The sequence below is a fragment of the Triticum aestivum genome, chromosome 3A (assembly GCF_018294505.1).
Source record: "Triticum aestivum cultivar Chinese Spring chromosome 3A, IWGSC CS RefSeq v2.1, whole genome shotgun sequence".
Classification (NCBI taxonomy): domain Eukaryota; kingdom Viridiplantae; phylum Streptophyta; class Magnoliopsida; order Poales; family Poaceae; genus Triticum; species Triticum aestivum.
Window position 1 is genome coordinate 492,363,051 of NC_057800.1, and position 13,602 is coordinate 492,376,652.

A 13,602-nucleotide genomic window follows, 5' to 3' on the forward strand; every position below is an offset into this window, starting at 1 on the left:
GATAATGCCGACTGGTAGTGTGTGTGCATGCATGCACGAGAGAAAGTTAGTGGTACAATTACAAAGAGAAGAGTAGTGTGTGGGTGTAAAAGAATAGGTGAGGTCATAATCAATGTAAAGTTGAATTCAAATATTTGAATAAGAGATCATGATGTTTGAAACCCATGCATGCATGAATATAAGAGAGATCTGTGCGGTATGGTTTGGAAACGAGCATGTTGTAATGTATACACATTGAACAAGGTCAGACTGATTTGAATTTGAGATACCGATGGCAGACATCATTTGGCCATGTCGCATCCGTGCATGGACACACTATTCTAATTGGAGATGATGGGCGGCTTTCGCATCACATATCTATATCTATACCCCTATATATATATATATATATATATATATATATATATATATATATATATATTATTTTTTATATTTTTTTATATTGTGTGCGGGTAACTTTAACTTTGAAAGATGGTCGTTGGATGAGGCGAATCCGATGGTCCAAAGATGGCAAATTTGAGCACTATTGGACGTTGGATATCATCTAGATTCCACCAGATTTCGCCACATGTATAATCTAGAAGACTCCATGGTTGAACTTAAGCATAATGCACAAACATCAAAACACAAGCACTTCTTATTTGTTCTATTATCTTCCGTATCAGAATTGCCCAAATGTTTTTCTACATGATTTGCCATTATTTGTTTTTACTTTATGTCTTACGATGCACAATTCCATGAATCTTAAAATAGATTAGCTTCCTTATAAAAACTAGATGATTTTGAATGAAATGAACTATAAGAATGAAACGAACATCTACATCATGCATATATGACTCAAAGCTTGCATGCTATAATGTGGTATTTATTCATAATTTGGTTGCCAAATCTCATGCGTGCAATGCACGTGTACCTTACTCTAGTCTAAATGGTGTTTGTGTGTGTGTGTTGTGCCTGCTGAGGTGCAAATTGTCTTTTTTTGGTACACGTTAAGCTTGTTCTTCCGAAATTTCAAGCTGCGCCTTGTTATGCCAAAAATTCAAGCTAGCATCTCTGTCTATCGTGCTGCGAAACTCCCGCCTCTTCAACCCGCGCCTTGTTAGCCCGAAATATTTAAGATATATCTTTGTCTCGTTGTGCTCCGACAACTCCCTCCATCTCAACCCGCGCCTTGCTATTCCAAAATTACAACACGTGCGAAAACTCCCACCTCCTGTGAAATCCCGACAAGCGAAATGCCCGTGGTACCCCTGAACCAAAAGAACCGCCTCAAATTGGGGGGTACTTTCGTAACTTACCCCAAATTTCGGACAAGCGCGTCTCTAAGCCATGGTTCCCCACTACCATCCCATCCACCCACCCATTCGTACACCGAGGCCACGAAAACCCGCGACGAAACCCCACACCCTGCTCCGTCCGCCACCCAGCCGGAGCCTCTTCCCCGACAACGTCATCCACAGCAACACCTCGACGTCCCTCATCCACCATACAGGATGAGGATCCGTCGTCGACCTCATCGTCCCGCCGGTTCAGCCACCCCGTCCTCCACCTCCAAGGAGCTGCCCCGATGTTCCCCTCGTCTTTCGTGCCACCTCCATTCCCACACCGCCGTCTTCACCTGCACCACCGGAAGAGCATCATCATCACCGTTTCCTGGGATGAAGCTGCGGCCTAATCGGCGCCACCAAAGAGGTTGTACACTAATCGCTGCATTTTCTTCTTTATTTGATCTCACGGTGCTGCCGGCGCTCGGTCCCGAGCCGACACGGCGCGGCTCCATCCACGGCGGCGTCGCCGGCCTCTTCCTCCACGGTGTCGCTCCCTCGGCGGCGACGTCCACAACAGTAGGAGCTGTTGCTGCTTTGGCTCCCGCTCACGTTGCTGCTCTGCTCTTGCTCTCAGTCCCCTGTCTGGTCTACTCTTGCTATTGCTCTTGCTCGCGTTGCTGCTCTCGCTCTTGCTCTTGCTTGCGATGATGCTCCGATTTAGCTACACTTCAGTCGACTGAATCGACTTTTGGGTCAGTCGATTTTCAGGGGGCGGGGGGCCTCGCCGGGGTAAAGGAAGAACCAGCCGCTGCGGGGAGGGGGGCTCGCCGGAGAGGTACCGCACTATCTATCTTAGGGTTCAGGATGGGGGCGGTGGTCACCGGCGGTGGCGGGGCGTTGGCGGGGCGGTGGCGTGGGGATCGCCGGAGAAAAGCTTGACACGGCGGGGGGGGAGGGGGGTAGAGGGATGGCCGGGGCGGCGGCAAACCGGCGGTGGGGAGTGTTTTCGGGGCGGGCGGGGCGGCGCACCGCCGGCCGCGAGCGGCGGGGGGCAGCTGTTTGACCGGTGGTGGCTGGCGGCTCAGGGGGGTGGAGGTTGAAGATGAACCGCAGACCCTTGATTTCGTATCCAACGGCTGCAAAATCGACTGACCAGAGATGAAAAAGTCAGTCAACTGACGTGTAGCCTCACCTTGCTAGTGCGTTCAGTTTCGACAACAAAATTCAGTTTCGACAGCAAAATTCAGTTTCGATAGTTAAGTTCAGTTTCGATAGTTAAGTTCAGTTTCGACAGTTAAATCCAGTTTCAATAGTTAAGTTCAGAGATGAGCGGCTGATGTATTTTACATCTAGCACTTTGTGGTTATGTATTTTACGTCATGTATTGGAGATGCTATTAAATATCCACTCGGGTTAACGTTGTTCGTTGTCTCTCTTGTCCTGCTTCAGCCTAAGCGTCGTACAACTCACCGAAGCTGCTCCAACGACGAAACCCTCCATCACAGTGGAGCAGTACCTCGGGCTCCATCTCCAGACGCCTAAGATCTTCTTCCCCTCCTCCGACAGCCAAGTCAGCCGGAGCATCCTCAGCGGCCAACCCAATCACGTTGAGATCGACATGGCTTCGCCAAAGAGGTTGTACACTTGTTGCATCTCTTTTTTACTCTACATGTTATATATATTTGAAAGTTCAACTATCCCTAGGTGGTTTTGGTAATTCATAACAACATATAGCTCATTGAGCTAATGCTATTCCAAGATGACTATTTCAGGAAAGCTCAATGATTGGCATGGCATGGATGTGAAAGTGGAACCCTCAAAATGCTAAGGACAAAGGATTGGCTCAAGCTCAAAAGCTCAAGACTCTTCATTTTATATTTTAGTGATCCAAGATCACATTGAGTCTTTAGGAAATCCAATACTATCAAGGAGGGATGAGGTGTTGCTTAATGAGCCTCTTGCTTCATGTGCTTAGTGATATGCTCCAAAACCCTCAACTACTTTCCCATATCCACATATGACCTAAACCCTAAGTCAAACTCGGTCCTACCGATTCTTTCTATCCGGCACCACCGAGTTTCACTTGTCATAAGCCACTGCCAAACCCTAGCAATTCGGTTCTACCGATAGGGATCTCGGTCTCACCGAGATGGGATTGCAAACTCTCTGTTTCCCTTTCGTAACTTTTCGGTCTCACCGAAAGAGTGAATCGGTCCCATCGAGATTGCAATGTAAACTCTGTGTTTCCCTTTTGTAACTTTTCGGTCTCACCGAAAGAGCAAATCGGTCCCACCGAGTTTGCCTGACCAACTCTCTGGTTAGCTTATTACCAAACTCGGTCTCACCAGTTTGTGTAATCGGTCTCACCGAGATTACATTATGCCCAAACCCTAACCATATCGGTCCTACCGAGTTGCATGTCAGTCCCACCGAAAATCTCTAACAGTCACTAGGTTTACCTTTTCGGTCCGACCGAGTTTGTTGATTCGGTCCCACTGAGATTGGAAAACTGTGTGTAATGGTTGGATTTTGTGTGGAGGCTATATATACCCCTCCACCTCCTCTTCATTCGTAGAGAGAGCCATCAGAACACATACACAATTCCAACTCATATGTTCTGAGAGAGAACCACCTACTCATGTGTTGAGACCAAGATATTCCATTCCTACCATATGAATCTTGATCTCTAGCCTTCCCCAAGTTGCTTTCCACTCAAATCTTCTTTCCACAAAATCCAAATCCTATGAGAGAGAGTTGAGTGTTGGGGAGACTATCATTTGAAGCACAAGAGCAAGGAGTTCATTACCTACACACCATTTGTCACTTCTTGGAGAGTGGTGTCTCCTAGATTGGCTAGGTGTTACTTGAGAGCCTCCGACAAGATTGTGGAGTTGAACCAAGGAGTTTGTAAGGGCAAGGAGATCGCCTACTTCGTGAAGATCTACCGCTAGTGAGGCAAGTCCTTCGTGGGTGATGGCCATGGTGGGATAGACAAGGTTGCTTCTTCGTGGACCCTTCGTGGGTGGTTGCTTCTTTGTGGACCCTTCGTGGGTGGTTGCTTCTTCGTGGACCCTTCGTGGGTGGAGCCCTCCGTGGACTCGCGCAACCATTACCCTTCGTGGGTGGAGCCCTCTGTGGACTCGCGCAACCGTTACCCTTCGTGGGTTGAAGTCTCCATCAACGTGGATGTAGGATAGCACCACCTATCCGAACCACGGGAAAAACATCCGTGTCTCCAATTGCGTTTGAATTCTCCAAACCCTTCCCTTTACATTCTTGCAAGTTGCATGCTTTACTTTCCGCTGCCAATATACTCTTTGCATGCTTGCTTGAATTGTGTGATGATTGCTTGATTTGTCCTACAATAGCTAAAATCTGCCAAGAACTAAAATTGGGGAAAGGTTAAGTTTTTATTTGGTCAAGTAGTCTAATCACCCCCCCTCTAGACATACTTTCGATCCTACAATATTGTCCACTGAGCACTCGTAGTAATGGGAAATACGATTATTTTATCCTACTATATGACAAGCAGTGAGGTACCAGGCAACTTAGCTATCCATGATGGACTCTCTTGAACGCCATCATTATTTATCTCTGCGTGTTTGAGATGTGCATTTGTCGATGGGCCTGGGAGTTGAGCTAGTATGGCAGTGGCCTGGGTCCAAAGTAATAGAAGTAGCACAAAAACATTTTTTTAGTGTAGGATTTTCCTTGCTCAAGCCTGCCTACTAGAATCGCCAGTGCTTGAAAGGAAAAGTGAATGAAAAACATCGGAATTGGAAAGTTTCCTATGGTACTACTTTTCATGAATTTGGTGCAAAGGAATGGAGCAAAGGAAAACTGTAGGATTTGTTCCTTTAGTGTCTCCTTGAAAGAAAAACCGTAGGAATTCTAATTTCCACTTCTCCTCCTTTTCATATTCCTATTCATCAAGCACAAGACTAAGAGATAGTAGCATAATAGCATTATAACCGTACATTTTCTTGTGATTTGACTTAATCTCACCATGCTTTTTTGCATCCTGTGATCTTCCAATTGTTGTGAATCAAACACCCAGATTGGCAGAAATCATGTGTTTTTTAATTCTCTGTTTTGCACGTGCATTCCTATCCTATTCATGTCTATTTCCTATCCCTGCATTGTTAGAATCCTCAACTTCAAACAAGCCCTTACTCAATTACTTCTGTTACAGATATCTGTCAAAGAAAACCTTGTGTGGTTTGTCCTGCTCCTGCGGCGCTGTGTTCCACCCCAGCTCAGCTGCTCCAACGACGGAAGGGTTCACCACAGCAGGGATCCGCTCTCCAAACTATCTTCCGCCGCCTCAGATCTTCTTCCCCGCTGCCGGCAGCCGTGGCAACTACATTACCATCATCAACTGAGAAGATGACCTTGAGGACTACACGGGTTCGCAAGAGAGGTCACACTCTTCCGTGTCTGCTTACGTTATGCGTCGCTTAATATGATGACATGCTACATTACCGTCGTGTTCACCTATTAGACTCCGAGTCAGGTCCAAACTAATGATGAAACTTGAGTTTTTAAATGGTTGTGGGCTACATATTGGGGCAGCAATCAGTACTATCTGTCTACTCTCTAGGTAATCTCCGGTGTCTACTATGAGTTTCATGTTGGGTGCAAACAAACATTAAAGGAGCCATTATCTGTATTTTTTAACTAAAGCTATTATCTTCCTGCTATCATTGGTTTTGGGTCTATCCATAGTTTGCTACCATCACTCTAGATTTGTGCATGCACTCCTTACATAATCTCACTATGTTTTATTCCTATGCATGCCAGTTATTATACACAATGGAACTGATCATGTAGAGCAAAAGAGACGAGCCTTGCGTGTCAATAAAATTTCATGCAGACGTCATTCCATGGTGGGTGCAAAGGCAGCCCCCCTCCACCCATTTCGGATCGTAATCAAGAGGAAGATAACTGTTCTGAGGGGGATTCAGAAGGAGAAGACCACTCCTATTTACCCCATGAGGTCTTCGCTCTAACTTGGCATGTTGATGTTGGTAATATCATGCATATGGTGCCTTGCATTGCTTACTGTATACATGAAAGATGTCATCTGCTTAGTTTAGACATGCTTTGTGTCAATGCCATCTGTTTAGTTTCTTTATCATATATGTGAATCATGCAATGCCATCTTGTCTAGCCAGTCATCATATATGTGAATTTTGCAATGCCACCCTGGTTAGCCGGTCATCTTATATGTGAATTATATCATGCCATCATTTTTTTATTACATGTTAAATTTGTCAACAATTTTAGTACATTCAATTACTCTTCCTGTGCATCAGCCATTCGGCACGGTCATGGAAAAATCTGGAGTGGAAACAATGTCTTCAGAGCAGACAATGCTATCTGACGAAGCGCATGTCTTGCTGGTTACCAATAGCTCCTCAGAGGAGGATTCAGAGACAGATGACCAGTCATATTCCCCCCCCCCCCGAGGTGCATGCCCTAACTTGGCAGGGTTATGTTGCTCATATCATGCGTATGGTATCTTGCATTGCTATGTCATTTGCTTAGTTTAGACATGCTTTGTGTGAATGCCACCTGTTTAGTGTCTAATTACCATATATGTGAATTATGCAATGCCATCTTGTTGCAAGACATTATATATGTGAATTATGCAATGTTATCTTGTTGCAAGGCACTATGCATGTGAATTATGCAATGCCATGTTGTTTAGGCAAGCGTCATATATGTGAATTATATCATGCCGTCCTTTTTTGTATTTCTCATTGCTTTTGTCGACAATGTTTGTATATTCAACTGCTCTTCCTATGCATCAGCCATTTGAATTGGTGATGGAGAAATCTGGAGTGAAAACAAGGTCTTTAGAGAAGACAATGCTACCTGCTGAAGCAGATATCTTGCTGGTTACAGATAGCTCTTCAGAGGAGGATTCAGAGGCAGATGACCAGTCCTATTATCCCCCTGAGGTGTATGCTCAAACTTGGCAGGGTTATATTACTCATATAATGCATATGTTGTATTGCAATGCTTAGTTTTTACATCATATACACAATATTGAATGCCATCTCCTTAGTTGACACATCATATATGCGATAGCCCTCTGCTCACTTTCTTAGTATATAAATCATATATTTGAATTATGTCATTCCATCATGTTTACATAGACAACATGTATCTGAATTATGGCATGCCAACCCATTTTCTAAAGACATAATATAGTTATATCATCTCATCCTGTTTACATAGTCATCATATTTTAAATTATGTCATTCTATCCGTGAATTATATCATGCCATCATGTTTCCATCGACGGCATGTTTGTGATTTATGGCATGCCAACCACTTTACTAGACACATCGTATAGTTATATCATGTCATCCTGTTTACATAGTCATCATATTTTGAAGTATGTCATTCTATCCTGTTTAGTTAGCCATCATACATGTGAAATTGTGTCATGCTATCCTGTTTAATTAGCCATCATATATGTGAAATTATGTCCTGCTATTCTGTTTGCTTAGACAACATAAATGTGAATTATTTCATGCCCTGTTTTCTTCCCTACTATCCATTGCACCTGTCTATCTTACAATGTGTGTACATTCAATTACTTTTCTTGTTTATCAGCCATTTCAATTGGAGGGAGTGATGGCAGCATCTGTGGGAGTAAAAACACGGTCTTCAAAAAAGATCGTGCTACCTGTCGATGCAGATAGAACCACGGTTGTACTTGCCCAAGAACTAGCCCCACCACACATAACCCACACTCATGCAGATTGTACCCCTACCCAGTTGGATAGAGAACCAGCTACACCCCTTCTAACCCCAACCCCAGCAGATAGACACCCAGTTCCCGTTGACACAACACCGTCTCCACCACAAAGCACCCAAACACGAGCAGTTAGTAAGGCAACTGCAGTGCCCAAATCACGAGGACCACCACTCCGAACCCGAAGTCAACGCTTAAAGCAGAAGAAGAATTGTTCTCAGGTCAGGTTCCATAGCTATGGTTCTACTACTTTGCTCTTGCATCACTGTATTTACTGATACCAACTAATTTCAAATTTGAAGGATGCAATTGAAACTCCAATGGTGCAATAGGTATGTTTTAAACCTGTTTCTTCAACGTGTTTGGCTGTTTGCTGTTGTAACTTGCTCTATGTTGATTTCAGTTTCAATTGAATAAACAGGTATGTTCTCATGCCATGCACATTACAAGTGTTGTTATTGCTATGTAGTTTCCCACACTTATATTCTGTCTATGCTGCTTTGTCTTAAATAGGTATGATTTGAACTGTATCTATCTTGATTTGGCAACATAAACTAGAATGATATAGACCATATAGTGACCATACTACATAGATATATGTTTGTTTTATGATGTTATCCTGTCCACCTGACTACTGAATTGGTTTACCAAAATGAGTTTCATATACTGCATTGTAAACCTGAGATGTGTTTGTTTGTTTCTCTTTTAGAACGCGGATAAATATTGGAGAGGAGTACCCTGTTATGCAATGGTAAAGGAAGTAATGCAGATAAGGTTCAAGATAGTGAGACATCCCTGTTGGTCTCCAAGAAAGCTGATAAAAACTATATTGAAGACACTGAGATAACCCCAAAGTCATGTCTTGATGTAGCGTTCGAGTTACTGGCTACCACTGCTGGCACCAGCTCTTCGAACTCGTTGCCTGAATCAGTTCGGCTTCTTGAGTCTAAACTTCAAGTTAAAAGACATCGATCAGATGTTATGCGACAGGAAGCCGAAGGACTGAGGAAGTCCCTGCAGAATTCAGATGCATACTTTCTAGTGCAACAGCAAGCGCTGGAGGACTTAAGCGCCAAACAAGAGAAAGTTAATAAGCTTGCTAAGCATCTTGCCAGCATTATGGGTACCCAGGATATTGTTTCTTGAGCTCTTCTGAAGTGGTTTTAGTTCTGGACTTGTTTTGCTGCGGCGTTTATATGCTGATGTGTTCCATATATTTGCACTGGTGGCAAACTTTGATGCCCAGTGGATGTAATATGTGTAATAGCCGTGATAGCCTAGTGTAAGGTGCTTGCTTATTTATTTCCTTGTTGTCTTGTTTATTTGTTTGCTTGTAGTCAGTGCAATTCTTTTTCTGCGGTTTTCTAGTGGCTGCAATAACCTATTTTTTAAAACTAGGCCACAATAACCATGGGCTAATATTTACTGTAGTGACACTGGGCCTCCTACGGGCCGTAGAAACAGTGGGCCTTCTACGGGCCGTATAAACAGTGGGCCTTCTACGAACCGTAGAAACAGTGGGGCTTCTACGGGCCGTAGAAACGATGGGCCTTCTACGGGTCGTAGAAACAATGAGCCTTCTATGGGTCGTATCATCAATGGGCCTTATACGGGTCGTATGATCGATTGGCCAAACATGGGCCAAAGAGCCCGCATTCTGGCCGTAAACGGGCTAGAGTTGGAATCGTCCATTCATGGGCCGACCATAACAGGCCATCGTTAATAGGCCGTATTTGATGACGCTATGAAAATGGCCCAACGTATTAACGGACCACATATGGGCCGACTGTAGCCACGGGCTAAATTTGGCCCACAAGCAGAAAATGACAGTAATGGGCCGTAAGTAAAAGAATGCTGGAAAATAGCCCAAAGAATAAATGGGCTCTGAGAAGGCCGAAAGATAACATGGGCTGGAAACGGCCCAGCGGAATAACGGGCCGTTAATGGGTATAAAGTGATACACTGTTCTTTACAGGCCAGTTTCACCACGGGCCGTTAATGGGTGTAAAGTGATACACTGTTCATTACGGGCCAGTTTCACCACGGGCCGTTAATAGGCCAAGAGTTACATAGGGCCTCATATGGGCCGAAAGACGTCATGGGCCATACATGGGCCAGAAGTGAAAACAGGCTGGAATCATATTGGATGGCCCAGATGACGCTACTGGGCCTAATTCGAATAGGGCGTAACGGGCCTAGGCTTAGCAGGCTGTAAATGGGCTATATGCGAACAGGTCGTTAACAGGCTTTCCATGGGCCGGCCCGCCACCTTTTGACCAAGTCAAACGGGCCTGCCTTTTCACAGGAATGGGCCTCTGTTGGGTCGTGTCATGTGTCGACGTACCATAGGCGCCTTCTGTCCAATGAGTGGATGACATCTGTCCCAGCGATGAGCCGACACATGTTTCCTCCAGCCAATGATGATTTTACACGTGGAAAATCCCCATTGGTCGGGGCTGTTAACGGGTAATCGGATCCAAAACCCGACCCGATAGCTTAACGGTGTTCCGTTATGGTGGATGCCACGTGTCGGTCACCCTTGACGAAAGCACTTCTGTGACACGCAATTTATCGTCATGGAAGTGGACACTTCTGTGATGATAATTTTGGTAATGTCATGGAACAATTCTACGACAGCATAGGTATGACTATCTTGATTCTGCCATAAATTTGTCATGGATGTACATGCATGACAGAAAACATGACCTACTGTGACAAACACGTATCATCACGGAAGTGTATTTTTTTTGTAGTGTCTTCTGATCGTAGTTTGAGTTTTGTATCTCCGATTCGATTGATTCTTTTTGCAAGTCGAAGCTCTTCACTTGTACTTTTTATTTAGATCTTTTATTGGGTTTTACCTTTGCATCTTATGCTTGAGTGCTTATGTGTGCTATTGTTTGTTTATGATAGAGTAACCGGAGTGCGAAGCTTGCTACTATGAATCTCTAGGGTTTTCCGATCGTCGGCAAGGCAAGTTACACTTTGATCATATCCCTTTATTACCCAAGTTTTATGCATTAGTTCCAACCCTCAAACATTGCACGAGTAGGATTGTGAACATGTGGATATGGGAAGTAGTTGATGAGGTAGGAACCTATTGTCTTTTTATCAACCCCGGGAATATACGTTTTTTGCATATTGCTTACCATGCTCGTGGACGGGATTGGTATGTGAGATTTATGCAAGTTGTGAGAGTTTATAACTAAGGCAAACTTAAGGTGGCTACTTTAATACACATCTGGGTGGATTGGTTGCGGGCACCTGGAGGAATCCAGTGTTGTCCTAGGATATCTCAGAGTACCCGTGTGATCATCCTATGGTATGCCACCCAGACTCAAAGGGATCATAATATTATTCATGCTCAGAAACTTCTGTGTGCAGCCACAAGCCATTATGGGCTCTGGCATAGTTGAGTAAGTTGTGTGACCTCTTTCAGTGGTAGCTAGGCTAGCAGATGTAGGGGACAGTAGGTGGTACTGTCTACCCAGAGTAAAGAGTTAATGCTTCAGAAAGACTATGTCTCGATCATCTGATCATGGATGTGGTTGAATCTTGTGGGGAAAAGTGTGCAAACCTCTGCAGAGTGTATAAACTAATCATGCTTAGTCGTGTCCTCGGTTGTGGACATCTTGAGTATTTGATATTTGAATTACTGATTGATCTCATTGCTTTACTTAATGAATTTGTTGGGTTATTAATATTATTTCGGGATTGAGTTGGAGGAACCTTCTCAATAATGACATAAACTTGGTGGTTAAATAAAATATATTCCTTTGTTGTAGGGAAAATTAGCTTTATGCAAATGATAAACTTAGAGCCTCCACCAGCCAAATATGCATGTAGTGGTAGCTTTATTCCATATTTATTCTCTATAGTGTGATCTTGCCAGCATATTCCATGTGCTGACCTACACGGCTGCAATGTATCATGTTGCAGAATTTTTAGACGAAGAGTAAGGTGCGATAGGTCGTTGTCATGCACTCAGTTTTTGCCGTGGAGTTGGATGGACTCATTTATCTTCGATGCTTCTGCAAGTTATTTAGATGGCCTTCAACCATATTATTGTAATAAGTACTCTTTATGAGAAACTCGATGTAATAAGTGTGTGATTGAACTCTATTATAAATCCTCGAGTACTGTGTGTGTTAGCAATACCGATCCAGGGATGACACTTAAGCACAGAGACTATGGTCCATTGGGATCGGGTCACTACAGACATGGTGCTGGAACGAGCTTCCGATTGGTTTTTCGTGGCTACAAAGGCTTGTGGTGGCAGAACTTCTGATCTATGTTTCTTTCTGGGGGTTTGGGCATTTATAGGAATTTTTTGTGTCGGTTTCACGTCAAGGGGGTGCCCGAGGGGCCCACAAGCCCGGAGGACACTCCCTGAGAGTAGGGAATGCCTAGAGGGCTCGTGGCCTCCTCGTCCACTTCCTGGCCCAACTCTTGTGTTTCGGGGGTCTCTTTTGGTCCATAAAAAATCACCGTAAATTTTCAGCCCATTCCGAGAATTTTTATTTTTGCACAAAAAACAACACCACGGTAGTTCTGCTAAAAACAACGTCAGTCCGGGGTAGTTCTGATCAAATCATACCAAAACCATATAACATTGTTGCAAACATGGCATCAAATACTTCATAAATTATAGATACGTTAGAGACGTATCAGTGTTTCGTAGGAATTTTTTTGATTTTCATACAACAACGTTCCCCATCAAAAGACACATTGCATTGTTGAATGATGTACACGTCGTAGGGCGTAACGTGCTTTCATGCATGAAATGATTGCACTTGCTGCCTAAAGGCCTCCCCTCTGCTCCTGCCTACGAAATCTACGGATACGGTCAACCATGCATCACACAACAACTCATCCTCCATGGTCGAGTAGCTCACTATTCTTCATACTCTAAAGAACAACATAGCGTTCGAAAATAAGCTCAATAACAATTGATCGAACACCTGCGGAGCATGGTGTCCGCCATGGAGGTCATCAACAGGGGCGAAGTGTACCTAAGTACAAATGGCTCCTGGGTGGACAACACCGTCGTAGAGGCGAGCGGGCTTGTCGGTGCTGGTTGCGGACGTCCAACAATGGCTTTGTGGTGGCTGAAGACGTACATCAACGGCACTAGAGGTGGATCGGATGATGCGGATGCAAAGCAAGGGGAAGAATGGGTGGAGTGGAAGGAAATGGGACCGGGATGAGGGATTGGGTGGGCCCGGGTGTCGGAGTTCTACGTGTCTGCTGTCGGGACTACCGCAAAGCTCCCCCACTTTGTCTCCAAATTTACAGGAGAAAATGTGCCCGGATCGCTCTGCGGACCGATACAGGCCCGTGTTGGATGGCTTCTGTGATCCGGACAGCACGCTCCAAACAGATGTCGTCGATTTGAGGGTCGGCATTGAAGATGCCATTACAGATATCAATACGGACTATGTTGGGGATATAACTATTAGGTATGACCCGCCCAGGAGGGGCCGGGTCATCCCTATGAAAATTCATCACAATGAAGCCCAAGATCATATGGCGATTCATAGATAAGCTTGGTAGAGGGCCTAGACCCGA